Source organism: Vicugna pacos, chromosome 4, assembly GCF_048564905.1.
Source record: "Vicugna pacos chromosome 4, VicPac4, whole genome shotgun sequence".
Classification (NCBI taxonomy): Eukaryota; Metazoa; Chordata; class Mammalia; order Artiodactyla; family Camelidae; genus Vicugna; species Vicugna pacos.
The window spans coordinates 63,322,124-63,343,118 of NC_132990.1; the positions used below are offsets into that span (position 1 = coordinate 63,322,124).

Sequence of the window (20,995 nt, forward strand, 5' to 3'; positions counted from 1 at the left end):
AAACCTGAGAAAAGTGGCCAAAGCCCTGCTTTTAGGCATTGCAGGAAGAAAAGGATGAGTGGGAACAGAAAAGAGAGACAGAGAAGCAGGGAGCCTCATGACAGAGGTCTGTGCACAGCCTTCCAGGGAGGCCCCCCCTAAAATGCTTCAGTAAGGTCTACCAAACTTATGCATGCTGATGTGAGGGACTGTGTTGTTACTGTTACGTAAACTGAAGGAGAAAGTGATGCCTAAACCAATGCAGTGAGGGGAAGATGTAGGTAGAAAATCATATCCCAAGGGAAACTAAGTGTCTTCCAGGGATTCCTATAAACCCTGGGCAGGACTTGGACTTCCACAGGCCAGTTTGAGGGTTGGAAGCAATTTGATCAATTGCAAGTGTGCATGTCTGTCTGTTTGTTGGAGGTTTCTTAGATGCCCACGAGATTTCACATGAATCATAGTGTTAGTGTCTCTATTTTACCAGGAAGGCTGGAAGATGTTTAAATGACTTGTCCAAGGTCAGCTAGCTAAGTATATGGTGGGGGAGCTGATATTTGAACCTATGCCCATCTGTCCCTAGAATAGAATCCTCAGTTACCACGTTGCATTGTCTCTCTAAGATGATTCTCTGGGTCATCAAGCTGGGATTAGCTGGCTGGCTACATCATAAATCACATCAAAGCTTTTGAACAAAACAAGCAAGCAGGACCCAACTCTGCATATTCTGAGTCATGAAGTCTAGATGACACCAAGGGAATCTGTATTTTTAAAAATTTTATCAGATATTTTTAAGAGGAATTCAGACTTAGGAATCTAAGATAGTCTCAATATAAATGTGGGAAGCTCAGGGCCTCAGTAAGGAAGGGTCTTATCCAAAGACAAACACTGAGAACTCTGAGAACTTGACTTTAATCTAGGGTCAGGGATAAAGCCTATATATCTAGACTTAGCATTTAGTGGGAAACGCACATGAACACAAACTAAGAGTCCACACAGCATAGAGCTTACAGGGGTCAAATGACGACAAAAAAAAAAAAAAGGTTTAATGAGACCCTTTCTTTGTAAAGAAACTCACTGGAAAGTGTAAGAACACTTCTGCGATTTTCTAGGTACTAATTTGTAAGGTAAGAATTAGTATCCTCATTGTGTCAAAAAAGAACCTGAGACTAAGGAAGGAAATGATTTGACTAAGACTATAAGAGCTAATAAATGCAAACCAGGATTCTTACTTCAGTTCTGTTACACTGAAAAGAAAGACTCTACATTGATAAACAACACTCTCTTTTTCAAAGTGCGTATGTATTACACGAGCTGCTCTTGAGGTTGTAAAAACAGGGTCATTTCGTGCGTAATAAAAAGAATTCCTCTGGCTCTCACTCCCACCCACTGTTGTGCAATCCCCAGTCCCTCCTGGAGTCTCGTCCAGGTACTTCTGAGGGTGGCCCAAGAACAGTGTCCTGCACTCTCCTCGCCAGCCTCCTCTGCCCTCAGTTTGAAAGTAGCCTAGCAAACTGAAAACCCACAGTGACCATGAAAGGCAGCTCTATTAAGACAGGATGCAAGTAAAATGGAGAGCAGACCCTTGCATAAGCAAGGAGCCAAAGGTCAGAGAGAGGAGGACACCACTAGGGATGTATGGTGAAACTCACACGTGATTAAGTTTCATCATTAAGTGTCCTTCATACACTGGAGCAGAGTGGACACTATACCAATGTCTTTACAGCTGTAACTTGCCAACTGTTGTCTAAATCTAGACCATGAGATTTCTTACAGCTATAATAAAATGAAAATAACAACAGAATATTCCTTCCTTCCTCTTCCCACCCCCTTCCCTTTCCTTCACAGAGGCAAAAGCATGCCCTGCAGCTAAGGTGAGTGGGGGTGGGGTGGAGGCACAGGGGCATCGTGTACCTGGCTGTCCAGCAGTGCTGATGTGTGCATGCAGCGAGGGGAGTGCAAGGAGGCAGAGTCACGCCTAGGGGCTGAGAGAATGGATGTGGGTGGGCTGAAGGCGAAACCCGTGTGGCTGGGAGATTGCTTACATTAAGCAAATAAGTCACATGATTGAGCAAATGAGTAAATATTTTGAGAATAATGACAGCCAGTTTTCTCAATGTTGGAAAAACAATTTAGAAACATAAAAAGGGAGAAATCTAGAAAGAACCCTGAGGTATTAGATTTGGAAGTTGTTCTAGTTATTAATTGCTCTATGACAAATCTTCCTGAAATTCGGTTGCATCTAACAATCACTTTTTCTGTTTGCAAAGCCTGTGGGTCAGGAACCCAGGCAAGCACAAGAGGGCACAGGGTGATCCTGCTCCATGATGTCTAGGGCTGAAATCACCTGGAATCCCCAGGGTGGCTGAACTCCTTACACACTAGCCCAAGGCTTCTGGGGAAGTATTGTGGTGAACAAGGGAGACGATACACAGCCTTTTCCAACCTGGCCTCAGGAGTTATGCAGCATCATTTCTACTGGGATCATCCAGTGACACATGAGTCACAAGGTAGCCCAGATTCAAGTGGAGGGGACATAAACTTACCCTTTGATGGAAGGAGTGACAGCAAACTTGTGGATGTTTCAAAACAGCCAGAGAGACTGTATGAACTTGTATATGTATGTACATATACATATTTAAGCATATATGTGTATATGTTATCTGTATACATATATTTGCATGTATATACATGCATACACACATGTACATGCATACATACATATATATTTTCCTACCTCTGTCCACTGAGAGTTCCTAGAGCAATGACAGAACAGTAGTGATGACCATAGTGAATACTCAGATGATATTGGCTTTTAAATATCTTCCTCCATTAGAAGGAATGATGCCTTGGAGAAATGGTTGTCTCCAAGGCTAAGAAAGGGAAACAGATAGTGTGGGTTATCTTGTTTTGCCATAAAGTAAGGAAAAGCTCAAAAAATGTGAAGCATGTCAAAAAGACACAGGAGTCAGTTAGAAGGTGCTCCCAGTGACCAAAGAGGGGACCATTTAAACATCAAGATAAACAATGATGGTTATGTATAACAACCCACTGAATTAATTGGAATTAATGAATCCACACTTGATACAAATGAAAATATAAAGAAACAGGGTGAGGGGGTATTTCTTCCTAGTATAAGATGCCAACCAATAAATGCAGAAGGAATAGAAACAGAAAAATCACCACTTGGCAATCATCACAGTCAGGGTTGATTTAGGCAGAAGTTATCAATGGATCCTAAGGCAGTGGGTGGGGTCCTGGGGAAAAAAACAAAATGTCAGGCTAATTTCTGAATATCTACCTGCCAAGTACTAATCAATGACAAAGGGAAAACCATGACCTCACTGTAGGGAAATCTGGCAATTAGCACCACGACCAGGTGATCAAGGTTGTCATGACCATTGGTGGAACCAGTCAACGTTATCTGTCTCCTTATGTGAGTCACTGAGAAGAAAACAGTGTAATTTCTGGGGTGTTTCTACCAAGAAGGCAGGCCTGTGTGAGGCCATAAGGAAATAGCAGGGAGAATCCATTTAAAGTTTGTCCTACAAAATGAATGCATTGTGCCCTTAAAGCTGTTAAGAGAAAGGACAGAGAAAGCCAAGCAACTGTTCAGACTAAAGAAGAGTGATGAGATCTATCCATTAAAAACAACATATTCTTAAATAGGTTCCTCAGCCAGAGGGGCAAACCAGACATTATTGATACAGTTGGTAAAATCTGCATGGAGTATGTAGACTGGACGATAGTGTTGTGTCAAGGTTGATTTTCTGGTTTGTACGGTTATTTGGTGGTGATGCAATAGAGTGCCTGGGGGAAATACACACTGGAGGATTAAGGAGTCATGGGTAGGGAGCAATCATATCTGCTATTGCCCTTAACTTGTTCAGAAAAAGACTAATGACCCACGGGTGTGGGGAGAGAAGAAAGCACAGAATAAAGGTGGAGAATTCATGATTTGAATTATGTTCCCCCTTCCCTAATTCACATGCTGAAGTCCTATCCCCCAGTATCTCAGGATGTGACCTTATGTGGAGACAAGGTCATTAGAGAGGTAATCAAGTTAAAGGGAGGTCGTTAGGGTAGGCCCTCCTAAAATATGACTGATGCTCTTATAAGAGGAGATGTGGACACAGAGACACATAGAGAAGGAACAAATGTGAAGAGACACAAGGAGAAGACTGCCATCTAGAAGCTAAGGATAGAGACCTGGAACAGATCCTTTTCTCACACACCCTCAGAAGGAATATATCCTGCCAACAGCTTGATTTCAGATTTTAGATTTGTGTCTCCAGAACTGTGAGGCAACATTCCTCCCGTGTAAGCCACCCAGTCTGCGGCGCTTTGTTAACAGCATCGCTAGCAAACCAATAACCATGTGAGAAGGATACAGACGGTGTTTATCTTGTTCCTGCAACTCTTCTATGAGTTTGAAGTTACTGCAGAATAAATTATTATGAGACCAGTGATCAACTATCACTTTACATGTAACTGTCTAGCAACATTTTCACACATGACACCCTGTTTATCATCATTACGCCCTAGAGAGGTAGGTGAGCTGGGCATTATTAATGGATTTGCTTCACAGTCCAGTAGTCTCTGAGGAGGTTAGAAAAGAAAAAAAATTGTAGTGAATGAAGCTTTAAGAGGAGGTGTCTTCTGAGATTAGTGCTGGCAGTGAGAGAAGCTAGTGGTTCATACACGTTAACATTTTAATAAGGTCAGCAGGAGAAGAGAAAGAGAGACACTCCTTTAGAGTCTAGATGCACAGATTGCCCTGAACCTTGTTCCCTCGAAGAAAAGATCTGGAGGAAAGGGAGAAGAGGAGAGAGGAGAGGCAGAGAGAAGTGGGAGGGAGGAAAAGGATGGAGGAGAGAGAAGAGCAGTGATGATCGCTGGCTGCTTTTGGACCTCACCTGGAAGTCCACGTACAGGCACATGGGAGGCAAAGGGACTCATCCTCTCGTCCCAGGTGGAGATGGTCCTTTCCTTGTTTCTCCTTCAGCTTATTCATAAAATCTCCACAGTGCCCCTCCCCACGTGGTCTTGTTATAAAATGCTGTGTGTCTCTCCTCTACTAAAACCTGAGGTGTTTCAGGCTCTTCTGCTTCTTAGCTATAGAATCTTGGGTAAAGAGGGCACCATGATCCTGTGAAAACGCAGTCATATGACATCATTCCTGTGCTCAAAACCCACTGGTGACTCGGTCTCATTCAGAGTAAAATCTAAAGCCATTCCCCAAACCCTACATGATTTTTCCACCTGTTCCTCCCATACTCTGTCACCTCAGTCCAGCCTCCGGAGACCGTTGCAGGTCCCTCAGACTCACCAAAGCGGCTCCGGCACCAAGGCTATGTACCGTACGTAGCTCCCCCTTATCCACAGTTTCACTTCCCTAGGTTTTAGGTAACCTCCGTCAACCGTGGTCTGAAAATATTACGTGAAAAATTCCAGAAATAAATGATTCCTAAGTTTTAAAACACATCCGTCCGGACTGGTGGCAAGATGGCGAACAGAAATCTCGCGATGTTCTACCGACGCGACGCCTCTCTTTGTTCAACCTCCGTTCAACGCCCCTTAGTTACTTAGCAGCGGTCGCGGTTATCAGATCGAGTATCGCGGTATCACAGTGCTTGCGTTCAAGTAACCCTTATTTTACTTAATAACGGCCCGAAGCACAAAAGGAGAGATCCTGGCAATTCGAAAATGCCAAAGAAAAGCCATGAAGTGATTACATTAGGTGAAAAGATGAAAGTTCTCGGCATAATAAAGGAAGGGAAAAAATCGAATCCTGAGTTTCCTAAGATCTACTACAGTTCGAGAAAATCGCCTATCTGTGAAATTGTGAAGGAAAAAAATCACCCGAAGCAGGTTATCCTGCTATTCTGACGCGATGTCAGAAGGTCAACAATGGCCTGAAGCTACATCACAATGCCTCCTTCGCCTCACTTCATCTCATCGCGAAGGCATTACATCATCTCTTGTCATCACGAGAAGGGTGAGTACAAGATAGATACTTTGAGGCTGAGACCACCTTCACATAACTTTTATCACATGTATTGTTATAATTGTTTTATTTTGTTATTGTTAATCTCTTATTGTGCCTAACTGATAAGTTAAACTTTATCATAGGCAGGCGTGTGTATAGGAGAAAGAGTATAATTAGGGTTGGTTACTATTCTCAGTTTCAGGCATCCACTGGGGGGTCTTGGAGTGCGTCCCTCATGGATAAACGGGCTACTGAACTTGCTGTTCCCCCTGCCTCTAATGTGCTTCCTGCAGATGTCCAGAAGGCTGGCTCCCTTCCTTCATCTCGTCTTTACTAAAAACTCACCTTAACAGCCAATGCTTTTTAAAATTTAAACGCTAGCCTAGAATGCCCCATTCCCCTTTCCCTGCTCGATCACTGTCCTTAGAGCTGGTCACCGTGTAACATTCTGTGGTTTTTACTATTTGCCTTTCTTTTATACATTGCCTATGTTTCTCACTGGAATATCTGTTCCACAAAGACAGATTCTTGTTTTATTTGCTGCTGTGTCCTTAGAACATAGAGTGGTATTTGGCTCAACAAATATTTACTGAATGAATAATTGGGGTTACTTGACTGTCCTGTGTCTCAGTTACATTATGAAAACCAGTATAATAAATATTATATGCTGGTGAGGATGTGGAGAAGCTCATCACTCAGACATTTGCTGGTGAAAATTTGAAATGACACAGACACTCTGGAAAACAGTTTCTTATTAAACTAAACATGCAACTACCATATGACCCAGCCATTGTACCTTTGGGCATTTATCCCTGATAATGAAAACTTATGTGCACGTTAAAAAAAAATTGTACACAGATATTTATAAGAGCTGTGGTACACCCATACCATGGGATATGACTCAACAACAAAAAAAAGCTTAACTGTTGATACAACTCAGATGAATCTCGAAGTGAAAAAACAAACCAACAAACAAAACCCACTTCCACCACCAACAAAAGCAAATCCTAAAAGGCTATATTAATGATATATATAATAAATGATTCCATTTATATAATATTCCCGAATGGTGAAATTAAAGAGATGAACTGATTACCGGTTTCCAGGGATTAGGGCTGAAGATGGTGGTACAGGGAGGGAGGCAGATGTGTTCATTAAAAGACCATGTAATATTGTACATAGAGTAGTATGTTATCTTCTGTGTAAGAAAGTTGAGGAAATACAAATATTTACAGAAATAAAAAAGGACAGTGTAAGGGACACGTGATGATTAAACTGCTGTTTGTGGGGGTAGAGACGCAAACTTACAAATGTATAAAAGTGCACACAACTAAACACACACACGAATTGTTACTGACCCTTTCCAGCTAGCCCCAGCAACGGTCCTCCTGTCTGGTGTTGCTCGAGCCAATAGAATGAGACCCAGTTGGGTTCAGAAGCAAAGGTCAGCTTGAGTCCTTAATGGAAAAATGGAGAGGCCCAAGTTCCAGCTCCAGAGTCCATGTTCTCCCTGACAGGGTGCCGTCGAGGCTGCTTTTAAGGAATCAGCAGAGAGGGGGCGGAGTTCTCGCGGGACCAGCGGGGTTCTCGCGGGACCAGCGGAGCTCCACGGTGCTACGCAGCCTCTCTACACACAGCTCGCCGCCGCCATTTTCAGTTGCGGCGTGCTGAGCAGCCCTTCTGCCAGGGACCAGCTGCAGTGTGAGGCCCCTCCGCTCTTCACTTGATACTCTGGTCTGAAGTGGAGGTCTCTACACACAGTATCCTATGAGCAAGTGAAACTAGACAAAGCACATAAGAAAAGGAAAAGAAAAGGTTAGACTTAATTTTATTACCCGAATTCTATTTTTCTTTCCCTGGGAATTGTGAACGGGCTCTGCTGGTGACAAAACAAATACATATAAGCCTTTGGCAATCTGAATAATGTAGGTGGATTGTATCCATGTCAGATTCCTGGTTGTAATATTGCAAAATACTGTCGTTGAGGGAGACTAGGTAAGTGGTACATGGGATCATTCTGCATTATTTCTCACAAGTGCATGTGACTCTACAATTATCTCAAAAAGTTTAATTGAAACACTACAATGTTATTCAATTCTGAAAATATGCATTGAATGCTCAGTATGTGCATCACCTTTGTAGCGTAGTTAAAACGTTAAATGGACATATACACATACACGCGCGTGTGTGTGTGAGTGTGTGTGATGGTCTTAGAATGCTGCTCAGCATATGATAAATACCCAGTACATTTCAGCTATTATTATTCCAATCCTCGAAGACAGAGCTTGTGTTCAGTTCACCTCTGATTCCCAGTATGTGTACTATTTCTGATGCATATAGTAAGTGCTAGTCAATGTGAACTGAATAAATGGCTTATCTAATCCCTTGCACCGAACTACAGAGAGCAGGGGTCAGTAAGAAGGGTGCTCTCTGTGGAGTCCAGAGTGATCCCGAACCCTAAGCAGGAAGGCAATAGGATTACTTAGCTTCCACCTCCCAGCTTTGCCACTAATTTATTATAAAGCCCATTTTCTTCACCAAGTCTGAGTCACCATTTGTGAGAGGAGGGGTTGGAATCAGCCTTTAAATATACATGGTTCCATGTTTCACAAGCACAGAGAATTATCCTTTCTGAAACTTGAGCCCTGGGCCAGGAGTCCGAAGGTAATTATATATTGACTTCAAAATTCTGGTCTCCAATTCCATTTGGGTAAAGTTCTGGCCCCCTATTAAAGCACAGTTATTAGCAGCTGTTTTTTACCTTTATAGATCTTTGAAGTATGTGGTAGTCAAAATATCTGTAGACGATAGCAAGCCAAGATTTTTGAAACCCTTAGGGGATAAGGAATTGTAGAAATTACATAATTACAATATTAATCACTACCATTGTACCATTATCCTCCAAAGCCAAGGGGAGCTACACTTGGTAAATTTAAAAACAATAAGGCATGTTGTGATTTATGAAAGCAAAAAAAAAAAAAAGGCCTCAGAAAAATACCAGCTTGTTTATTTTATCCAATATTTGTAACACAACCTAATGTATTTGTGCCGTGTTTTTGGGAGGACTCTTGGGTAATTTTTCATGCCAAAGGTTAGCCAATAGCTGACAGACGTCCTTACTCAAACCAGCCAGATTTTACAGTGCAGTGAGCATTACATGGATCATTCTTGCCTGTCTTCTTACCCTGTGTCAGAGCATCTGGAATGTCCAGCCACTTCAGAGTTGAAATCACTTCTATGTTTGTACTAATTTGGGATTCCTTGGATATTAAATCGTTGAGTGTTTATTAATACCTTGCATGAACTCACCCTTGCAGAAACACTATAAAATAATTACAGTAAAATGTGCAAGGTTCTCTATTAATAATAAATATAATTTGTTGAACAATTACCAAAGGCCCCTATTTTACCTACCTAATTTACCTAACTCACCTAATGTAACTCTCACAACTCTATCAAAAATGTCTTAATAAATCTAGTCTATAAAGACAGCAAGCCGGATCAGAAATCTTAACAAAATCCTAAGTATTTTCCAACATGGTATACTGCTTCAATCAAATATTTTTAAAATGATTCAGATGAAAATAAATGTATACATGCTGGCACTTAAATTATAATGACAGAAGAAATAGAGTAATTGAAGAAAATGGGAAAATATTTTCAAAGTGCTGGAAAAAAATGGTTGATTAGTTTGTACTGCCAGCAAAACCACCCTTTAAGAATCAGGCTGAAATAAAGACATTTTTATATAAGCAGTGAATAGATTATGAACAAATTCTCATGAAAGTGACATGTATAGGATGTACATACATATGGGGAAAAAATAATCCGAGTAATAAGGTCTATGTTGCAAAGAAAAAAAAAATCTGGGCATATCCAAACACTGAGTATCTGAAAAACAGTAATAGTGTTTAATTCGAGGTTAAAAAAAAAATCCAAGGTGCATCTTAAATAGTGAACAAAAACAGTACATGAATTGGGGAGGAGTGGGAAGAGTAAAAGCATTTTAAAGTCCATTGTGTTGTTTAGCATGAGAATGAAAGTAACTGTTAACTGAAACTTTTGTGTTAATTATGTATATAGTTATTAGCATAACCTCTAAAACACTAGAAGGAAGACATGAAATTAGAGAGCATTTAAGTCCCCCAAGTAAAGCAAACAAACCAAAACCAAAATCTACCAAAACAGGAGAGTAAGATTCTCAGGCCAGAGTAAGAGTGGGTAAGGCAAAAGGTAGCTGGGTTATCAACTGAAAGCTACGGAGAGGAATTTATCCATTCAAGAACTGTTCAAGGAAGATAGCATGTTGACCAACAGACCTCCCTTTGAAAGAATTCCATACAGTGGGGACCTCCAAGTTCTTTTTGCTGAGGACCTGTTCTTAAGAATATAAATAATATAAATTGTCCAGTTAAAACGTAGCAAGTAAAAGAGATCAGCCTATATCAGTCGTTCTCAAATGTAGGACTCCAGATAGGACTCCAAATTATGCTTGACTCAGTAAGGAAGTTTGTTTTTTTTTTTAAATCACAAATCGCAAGAGATAATAAAGTGAAAGACTTCAAGACCACATTTGATAGTCACTGTCCTACATGAGAGTACGAGCGTCCCCTTGGCTGGACTGTTTCTCAGTATAAATTAATATCGAGGTGCTTGGTTTATATCTCAATTTTTGGCAGAGTTTGAGAAGAGAAAAATAAAAAGAGTGTACATTCATTTGAGTAAGACATTACTCTTCACAATGAAGCAAAACAGATGTCTGGGCTAAAATGAAAGACCTTGGTACATTTGCTAGCTAATGTCTGTGAGTCTGATACCTCATGGGAGGCATCCTACCTGATGACATCCAGCCCACAGTTCCTGCCATTTTTATCCTTTCAGCAGGACTGGGTGGGAGAAGAGGTTCTGCTAGTAAACCAAGTCCATGTTTTTGAAGCCTTCAAATCCCAATCTCAGGAGATAGCAGTCAAACCTCAGACATTCACAGAACTAAACTCTTCCTGAGGTGAGAGCATGCTTCAGAGTTTATGACTTTGATAGAGGCAGACAAATCAAACTCTTTCTCTGAGCACTAATTCCTACAAATTGGAAGACTTTTTTTTCTTGTGGAAAAATTGATTTTAGTAAGTTTCTTGTGCATATTCATTGAGTCAATCACATATTTATTTACTTTCATATTCACTTATCCTTCCTCACTCATATGTATTCTTTCACATATTCCTGTATCAACTTACTCATATTTTATCATCACTTACTGACTCATTCATGACACTCTCAACCACTTGATCCTTCCTGTACTCACTCATACTGTTTTTCACAGTTTTCTCAATCTTTGATTCTCCAATCATGTATGTGTTCACTCACCCTTTAATTCATTTACTCATTCATTCCACACACACACCTACACACACACCCACACCCACACACACACCTTCATACAAGTTTCCTCTGCTAGAGCCACAAGCATCAATTGGCAATGCACCCATGAGTCCTTCTCAAGCTCTGAATTATTTCCTTTGGCTTTACCTTTTTCAGACCTCCACCCGTGAATGCACTGGGGAGTCCATTCTGCAGCTACCAGTTCCTTAGTTCATACACAAGGACAACATTTTTAGCAGTTTCTAGTTGCCAGTCACATTGGCTGGACTTGGATCAAATTCTGTTTCCTTGCATTAGCTCTGAATCAGCCCAGAAACTTCAGCCTAGATTTAGGACTCTGAAAAAGGAAAGCCTCAGATTTTTCCTTCCTTTGTAGGGGAAAGTGGAGGTCTACACTACTGTGTGTTTTTCCCTGAGTGTCTTCTACTACTCACATAAAACACTTCACTTCTGACACCTCTGGTCACCAAAAGTATGGAGACTTTTCCCCACACCAAGCAATTCTCTTCAACACCAGCTGGATGTCCTGCAGTTGCATTCAGTTCTGATATTACTTACCCGGAGCTAGCTTCAGATTCCACACATTAAGGGCTCAGTTCCACAAGGCTGCCTCCCCCAACACACACACATACTTCAGACACCAGTTGCAAGCCCAGTTTTTCACTTTCTGACCAAGCAACTGTAAATGGGAGTTTTCCAATGATTAATTTACTAGAGCGGCTCACAGAACTCAGGGAAACCCTTATGTTTTCCAGTTTATAAGAAGATATGATAAAAGACACAGATGAATAGCCAGATGAAGACATACACAGGGTGAGGTCTGGGAGGGATTTAAGTACAGGAGCTTCTGTCTCTGTGGAGTTGTGGTGTGTCACCCTCCCAGTGTGGATGTGTTTTCCAATGTTTAAGTTCTTTGAACCTGGTCATTTTTTAATTGAAGTATAGTTGATTTACAATACTGTGTTAGTTTCTGGTGTATAGCATAGTGATTTGGTTATGCTGAATCTTTTCTTTTTATATTCTTTTTCATTATAGTCTATTACAAGATATTGAATAAAGCTGCCCATATTATACAGTAAGTCCTTGTTGTTTATCAATTTTATATATTATACTGTGTATCTATAAACCCTGAACTCCTAATTTATCCCTCCCCTCCTCTTTTCCCCTTTGAGAACGGTAGACTAGACCTTTTTTTTTTTATGGAGGCTGCATTACATAGGCATGATTGATGAAATCTTTAGCCATTTATAGTTTCTTTTTAACATTTTTTATTGAGTTACAGTGATTTTACACTGTTGTGTCAAATTCCAGTGTAGAGCACAAATTTTCAATTATACATGAACATATGTATATTCATTGTCACTTTTTTTTCACTGTGAGCTACCACAAGATCTTTTATATATTTCCCTGTGCTATACAGTATAATCTTGTTTATCTGTTCTACATATGCCTGTCAGTATCTACAAAAAGTGGAAAGATATCCCATGCTCCTGGATTGGAAGAATCAATATTGTTAAAATGGTTATACAGATTTAATGCAATCCCTATCAAATTACCCAGGACATATTTCACAGAACTGGAACAAATCATAATAAAATGTAAATGGAACCACAAAAAACCTAGAATTGCCAAAACATTACTGAAGGAAAAAAAAGAGGCTGGAGGAATAACTCTCCCAGACTTCAGACAATACTATAGAGCTGTAGTAATCAAACCAGCATGGTATTGGTACAAAAACAAACATATGGACCAATGGAACAGAATAGAGAGCCCAGAAATGAACCCACAAATTTTCAATCAACTAATCTTTGACAAAAGAGGCAAGAATATACAATGGAATAAAGATAGCCTCTTCAGCAAATGGTGTTGGGAAAACTGGACAGCAGCATGTGGTAGAGCCATTGATAGTTGTTGATTCAGCCTCCAGCTCCTTTCCTCTCCTCAGAGATTGAGAAGTGAGAGGTACTGAAAGTTCCAGCCCTCTAACCTTGTGGTGGGTTCCTCTGGAAACCAGCACTCTTTCTTAGGCTACCTAAGGGATTTCCAAGAGTTACCTTATTAATATAACAAAAAGGCCTTTGTAGCTCTTTATCACAGGAGAGTCCAAGGGTTTTAGGAGCTCTGTACCAGAAAGAGGGTCTAAGATTTTATATATATGTGTATCTTATAAATCAAAATGTCACAGGTTCCCAGGGCTCTTGCCCTTGCCTCACATGAATGGGCCTTCACCACAACTTGGTGGTTGCTCTGTAGTCCCTGATTGCTGCCGTTTCCTTAGTCTTCAACTGATCTATGTCAAAAGAAGAATGTTTACCCTAGCTGCCTCTTTCATGATTATAATTATAATAATATTATGTTATAACCCAATGCAAATGACCATTGACTTCGTTAAACTCAAGGGCTATACTCTGAAAGCACAAAGTATTTTTCTTAATAATCCACACAACTGGTGAGTGTTTAATACTTGTTTTTACTGCTAGGGAGTGTCAGGAGGGGAAAATTTCCCCTCTACCCATCTTGGTCCTTTGACTGGACTAATTAAATTGACACAAGGCAGATAAACAGGAGGAAAAAACCAAATTTAATTCCCATGTATGGAGGTTTCATAGAAGTAAGACCTCCAAAGTGACCAAAGCAGGCTGTTTATATATTACTTTTAGATAGAGAAACAAATATTTGTGAAGATTTAGCAAAACAAAGAGATGTGTGTTTGGGGTAGCAGACTAATGAAGAGGTAACAAAGTTTGTTTATACAATTTTCTTAGCCTTGAATTCCCTAACTCTGTTAATAAGGATGCTTTCTATGCTCCTTGTATAAGGAGGGTACCTTTACATGGAAGATTTATTTTCTGCTTTCAGAGGGGAAGAGAAGGGTCAGAGTGTGTTTTACTTTAAATAGCATTTGGGGATAAATGGGGAGGGGAACCAGCTGCAACTTTAATTCAAAATAATCAATGTGCCACTGTGGCATATCTGACTGTCCTGACCCCTAGCAGTAGTAAGTTCTAAGATGGTAGCAACTTTGATGGTGCTGTTTATCAATATATCCCTAGCTCCTGGCATAGTATTTGGCTAAATGAATATTTTTAACAGAAATAAGAATAGCATGTGTTATAATTGAGTAGGTGCAAAGGGTCTAGGGAGAGAGTATGTGGAATAAATTCTGCATTTGAGAGGTGAGAGTAATGGGGAGGATACACAAAGGACATGACTTTCAACCGTGCTTTGAACATAACTAGGAGTTTGCCTGGCAACTGTATGTGTGAGTGTGTGTGTGTGTGTGTGTGTGTGTGTGTGTGTGTGTGTATGTCTGGTGGTGGTTCCTAGCAAAGGAAACTGCATTTTCAGTGATACAGAAGTGAAACAAAAGGAAAGTTCACTGTGGCTGGATCGTAGTGTACAGGGAAATGGGATTGGGAATGCAGAAATTGTGGGTAAATAAAGCTAGGAAGACAGGCAGAGGCCAAATCATGAAACATGTAATCCATGTTAAGGAGCTTGGGCTTAATTCTGAGAGCAAAGGAGTGGCAAGGGAGACATTTACACATTGAAGTAAACTGGACAGATGATTTTTTTTTAAATTTTATTTTGAGAAAACCACTTATGACCCAAACTAGACAAGATATGGAGTTAACAGTTCAGAAAAGCTACTATTTTCTTTGTTAGGGAATATTGTCAGAAAGTAAAAACAGCTTAATATGACGTTTTGAGCCATGCTTGTATCTAAGAACCACATTTCAGTCATTAAGTATGGGATCAATACTCTGTTTTTCCTTTCCTCACCTTTCAAATATATTAACCAACATATCCTATCAATTTCACCCCTAAATATCACAAGCTTCTCTTTATACCTACTGCCTTTTGCCTGATTCTGACAGCCATGATCCCTGACCTGAGCTATTGCTGCCACTTGAGTACTATTTTTGTTGCCTCCTATGTCTTTCCCAGCAATCCATGTCCCCCACTGGTTGTTAGAGTGAGCAGTCTAAATGGATGCTTTCCTGTTTAATATTTTCCAGTAGCCATCCATTCCCTGGAAGATCAAGTCTGAACTCCAGAACATGGCTTGTTTCACAATGATGTCTCAGATGACTTCTCTAGCATGATGGCCTCCATCATTTGATTATTGTATTTTCAAAAAACCATTCAAAGCACCTAATTATGAACCCCTGCCTTATTGTCTGCCACAAGACATGGCCACTGACTCATTAATGCCATCTTTGAATCATGCATACCCATCTCTTATTACGCTTATTTCACTGTGTTGCTATTCATTTGTGTGCATGTCTGTCTTTATCTACTGATTCTGTCCTTGTCCTTCTTGAAGACAGAAACTGTATCTTATTTGTAAACACCTGTGTCCTGGTACACTGTTTCAATAGATGTCTCCCCTTCCTCCAATTTTTTAATGCACAAATAAATGAACAATGATAAAGACAATGACAAGAATGAAACAAAGTAGAGAAATTAGATCAGGTTTATCTAGAGTATTTAAAAAATCATGTGTTTTGGTATTTTGAAGCAGAGTAATATTTTCAGTTTCTTAGAAGAGTGCAGAAGACCTTTTACTCACTATTACTTATCCATTATGAGTTTCACTATTTAAAAAATATAAATACAGTGTGATTGTTTTACTATTGATCAACCCTAAGCATATATCTGTTAATACCTAGGGAGAAATTGACTCACAATGGTTCCAATTATGTGGCTAGAAAGTATTTTGATTGGATAGTCACTGGGGTCAGACCTGGAAGGCCATGAAATCCAAATGTTTTTCTTCTTTCTGAGTCTAATGGGAACTACTTGGGCTCATCTTCCATAAGGTAACTGTGGGTTCTCAAAAACCAGATTAGGTGAGAAACTCTTTACAAACTGGGACTAATGACCTGAGAAATTCTGTGACCAGTGAACTGGAGACTCCTTGAGGTCCAATGCAGAACATGAAAGCCAAATAGGAAATGAAGGAAAACAGCTGGAAACACTAAGAGAATTTGAGAGCGAGGGGTTGAAATGGCTGTGGGGATAAGCAGTTCTCTAGGAGAGTGACAAAATTGAGAGAATCAGGAAGAAAAGACAGTTTGGGGGCGGGGTTTTAAAATTGCATGAGTGCATGCTCTCTCGTATTCTCTCTATGACACTTTGGGGCTGATATTGGCTCCTGCAGGCACCTGGTCAGTGAGAATGGGGAAAGGAAGTAGTCAGGAAAGAACCACTCAGCACTTGTTACGTATAAGCTGTCCTGCTCAGTGCTCGAGATCAACCTGAGGAAAGAGATGATATCACCCTAAATGAACTTTCCAACACCACATGAGGTAGCTACAGCCATCCCCCATTTATAAGTAAGAAAAACTAAACTTCAAAGTCATTAAACACCTTGTGTACAGACACTCACCTAGGAAGAGAGAACTAGCCTTTCCAAGACAGTTTGACTAGGAGAAAGCACTGGGGTGGGGGATGTTTTTATGAATTGGTTTCTTCTTCTTTCTGTGGCACAATGAATCCTAAAAAGATGTTGCATTTTTCCTTTCTGAGAGCTATCACTAGCTATGATGGGGAAGGATGCAGAGAATGGCATCAATCTGTTGGACTTGATGCCGTGAGTCAGAAATGAACAGCTCTAGTGCTGCTGTTCTGTGTGACTGTGAGCCTGTTCTTTGTCTATACCCACAAGTTCCCTCATTCTAAGAGGAAGTAACAATTCATGACTCCCCCCGTGTTTAAGGCTGTTTCAAGAAGTGGGAATGTTCCAGGCTTATGGGGGCTTGTTGTCACAAGGAAGGTTTTTATTTTGATGTATTCTGTTACTGAGTTGACATGGACGTGTTATCATCACTGTAGCAAGCGCTATGGAAACTTAACAAAAGTATAGCTGGTGTGACACAATTTGATAGGAACAAAAATGTAGAGTATTTTAGGTACCAGAGATGACTTTTGGTTTGAATCGTATAATTTAATATCTCAAAATGACTATGTCCATACAATTGTGAAATCTTCCCATGATTGTGCACTGCATAGCTACAATATGTGTCAAATCCAGACAACTAGATTTTTCTGAATTAGCACTCAGTAGGTTAATGTAAGTATAGAGTATAACAGACAGAATAAGCAGCCTTATAGCTCATCTGGTGCTGTTAACTTTACTGTCTCCACTGAGACCCGAATTTTACCTGTGAACCTTCTCCTGCAGATAGACTTGAAGTGAGACATGCTCACACATCACTGTTCATAAAATCATGTAAAAAATTCACTGCATTTATTGATACTTTGAACCCTTATCCATTAGTTAAGAACCTATAAGCTACGGTAATCCATCAGTTTATAGATGGCAAATTGAAGTCCATAGAGGGAAACTGATTTTCCACAGAACACTTTGCATGTAACCACAGGATCCAGAATTTGAACCGAGTTTGAGTTTAATAATTCTTCAGCTGCATTTTGCCCATTTTCTTAGCTATAACCTTTTGCTTTTTTTTTTTTAGCATATTCCCATCCCCTGGAAAAAATTTTTATCTGAAAAACTTACAGGAAATAGCACTAGGTTTAGGTGACTAAGAAGCAAATAAGAAATAATTAAAGATGGGATTTTTAACAGAAAATCCAAGCTGTGTGCAGAAACTTGAGGCATTAGCCAGAGCAGGTAATAGAGCAGTCTTACTTCTACATCCTTTGACTGTGGAATTTTACAGCAGTGGCCCTCCATATGAACGTATTCAACACATATCTGGCTCTTGAAGGAAGTGGCAGTTTTGACAAACAGCCAGCACAACTTTATCCTTTAAAAAAAAAAAAGTGCTTTATCTATCGGTATGCTCTAGAACTTTTTGGTCTTTTTTCTTAGGTGCTCATCACAGAAACCTTGGAGACACTCTTATTTAGTGACTTTCTGCCAGGGCTGACCACCAACATGACTTGGAGATGTTTCTTCAACTATAAATGCTTAACTCCCACCTGTGAAGATTTTGATTCACTCAGTCACAATGGTCTTGAGCAGACGTCCTTAGAGACTGTCACCAAATAACTTCTTGAACAGACGTGACTGAGAAACAGTACAGGAACACACACCCCTCTTTTCCATTTAAAATGGAAACCAGGAGAGGAAAGAGTCTTTCCAAAATTCACAAAGTTTATTTAGCCTGTTGCTCAAGAACTCCAGAATGTGAGCTGTAATTATTACATGACCCTGGAATGTTATAGTCACTCAAGATTGTGTAGGGATGCAGAAAAAAAGACACACTATTCTATGTATGTTCAAAAAGTGTAAATAAGATTTTAGCCTAGGTCTACAGATATGTATAGATAACCTACTTTGCCCTAAGGACTAGGCTGGCTGCTTCTTTGGTTTCCCCTCCCTGGGCAAGCTACAGGTGATGCTGGGGCTCTATACGGGTCACAGGGGCAGGTGATAAACCAAAGGGAAACTGAAACCTGAGTCCTGGGTGGCATGTCCCCTTCAGAAAACAGTGGCCATTCAGAGCATTAAGTTCCATGGGACAAGCAGAGGCAGTCTGCAAGCACTGGCAATGACAGGTCAGTCCTCATGGTCAAGAGCAAAAAGTAAGACACAAAATTAGGAGAAATGTCCTAGGTTGAAAGGACACAGGAGAAAGGAGTCTTTCTTAGTCTGTGCAGCCCTGAAAGTGGTTGTCAGGTGATTGAGCCTACGTCAGCAGCACTGAAAACCAAGTAAGAACAAAGAATTCTACTTTTAAGGAATCATATTCTGCATAAGTGTGTGCAATGAGCAGTTTTAGGGGTTAATTAACAAAAACTTTCTGGTGGAGCTGTTCGGAGCAGGCCATGCCCTAGTATCACGGTGGAGGATGTTTTGCGGTTTACCAGGCTGACGTGGTTAGCAGAATGAGGGCATTCCTGGCAGAGGAAAAGTATGTGCAAACTACGGAGCAGTGAAGCAGGATGATCTGTTAAGACAGTTACAAGTCAGTGCTTGTGCTCAGTGTTGAAGCCGAAGGAGAATTGTTGAAGGATGGAGAGGTACATGGGTGATGTCTCATGGACCACTTAGAATGCCATGTGAAGCCATTCCCTCTGCTTCCTGTAAACCACTGATTGGCAAGAATGTGGTGTAAGTGGTACCCCTCCAAAATGATAGGGCTGCTTTGAAAAATATTAAGCTCACCCATGGTTTTGTCAGCATTCGAAGTATTTGAGTGTCAGACTAAAATTTGGACTATATGACTTCAAAGATCTTTTTCCAGCTATAAGATACTTTATTTAGGCATAGTGGCCTTTCAAAATAAGCATCACTTTTGTGGATGAGATGAGAAAGACAAAGAAAAAAAGAAAAGGAAATAAAAGAAATAATGAGTTTTAGGAGCAGTGAAAGATAGTGAACAGTGGCACTGAAATGGACGATAACAGTAACAGGGGTGGCAGAGCTAGCCCAACACATTTTATCCTGCCTGCACACTCAAAAGTCTGCTAAGTGTTTTTCTCATTCATCCTTGTTTCTATCATCCGAGATCATACAGACATCTGGTAAGTCCCCATCCTGAAGCCTAGGTGGTTTTTAATAAAAGGAAAACCAGGTGATGTCACCTCTCTACCCTCAGTACTTTCATAGGTCCTTATTATTCTTCATGACCAAACTATTATACACGGGCTACAAAGACTTTGAAGTCTGCCCACAGCTGCCCCCTCAGTCTCGTTGGATACCAGATTCTGCTGTATTAGTGTCTCAACATTGGTACTATTGACTTGTTGGACTGAACAGTGCTCTCCTGAGCATCCTGGCATATTTAGCAGCATCCCTGATCTCTAGCCACTGGGTAATACTCTCAGTTACGACAACAAAATTTCCTCTCCTGGTCTAGAGCTTTATCCTCCAAGCACATGTTCCTACAAATTATCACACTTTTTCTCATTACAGAACCTCCAAACTCTCCACCTACTTTCTCTGAAATAGTCTCTCTCTCCCCACCCCAACCCCAAATCATGGTCTAACATTGCTTCTATTCAAGTGCAGTTACTGCTTCCTCCGTGGAACCTGCCCTGATCCACCAATCACAGAGCTGTAATAACAGCTGTATTTGGGCTTTATTTGTCGCCACTTGTTCATCACTGGGATCGTTGGAATAATTTCTGACTTCCCCTCCAGCCAGTATAATTCTTAAGAACAGGGCCCTTGTCTGTTTTTATTCACCATTGTGTCCTCAGTACCTAGCATGATAGAAACTCAAACATTTATTTAATGAATGGATGAAAACTGAACAAAAATTGCAATCATTGGGAAAGTGAAGTCAGACTTCCAGCCTCTTGAGCCAACAACTATTTGCTGAGAACTGATTTTGCATTGAGCAGGATACTGAGCCCTGGGACCACAGTCAAGAATGATACATAGCCTTTGCTCTAGGAGGCATAGCCATAGGAAGCAAATTGATTGGTAAGTGAAAAGGGGTAATACAGTATCCTCAGTGATTGGTGGTGGTCTGAACCACCTGAAGTTGGGTATATACAGAAGAGGTCCAAAGTCCACCTATAGAATGAGAAAAGATTTCAGAAAGATGACTCTTGAACTCAGAAGTCCAGATGGACAAGGGTAATGGGGTATAGACAGGTATTAGAGCTGGTGTGATTGTGATAAATCCATCACAACAATGCTACAGGTGTATAGCAATCCAGCCAGCTGAG

At 40.4% G+C, this 20,995-nt stretch overlaps 1 protein-coding gene and 1 long non-coding RNA gene across 19 annotated transcripts in view; one reads left to right on the forward strand and one right to left on the reverse strand.

Annotated features, from left to right (window-relative positions):
- LOC140696136 (uncharacterized) overlaps positions 1–7,489 on the reverse strand; it is a 330,303-nt gene extending 322,814 nt beyond the window's left edge. For 2 of the 13 annotated variants that reach the window (XR_012072203.1, XR_012072205.1), the window contains exons 1-2: positions 5,309–5,794; positions 4,896–5,128 (exon numbers count right to left, since the gene is read on the reverse strand). This is a non-coding gene — a long non-coding RNA (uncharacterized lncRNA). Of the gene's footprint in view, positions 1–4,895; positions 5,129–5,308; positions 5,798–7,326 lie in introns of those variants that run through there. The other 11 variants (XR_012072214.1, XR_012072211.1, XR_012072213.1 and 8 more) reach the window with 10 other exon arrangements.
- PAPPA (pappalysin 1) overlaps positions 5,593–20,995 on the forward strand; it is a 481,990-nt gene continuing 466,587 nt past the window's right edge. For 2 of the 6 annotated variants that reach the window (XM_072960003.1, XM_072960000.1), the window contains exons 1-2: positions 5,593–5,977; positions 12,383–12,422. The gene's annotated coding sequence lies outside the window, so the exon portion shown is untranslated. Of the gene's footprint in view, positions 5,978–7,477; positions 7,784–12,382; positions 12,423–20,995 lie in introns of those variants that run through there. The other 4 variants (XM_072960002.1, XM_072959999.1, XM_072960005.1 and 1 more) reach the window with 3 other exon arrangements.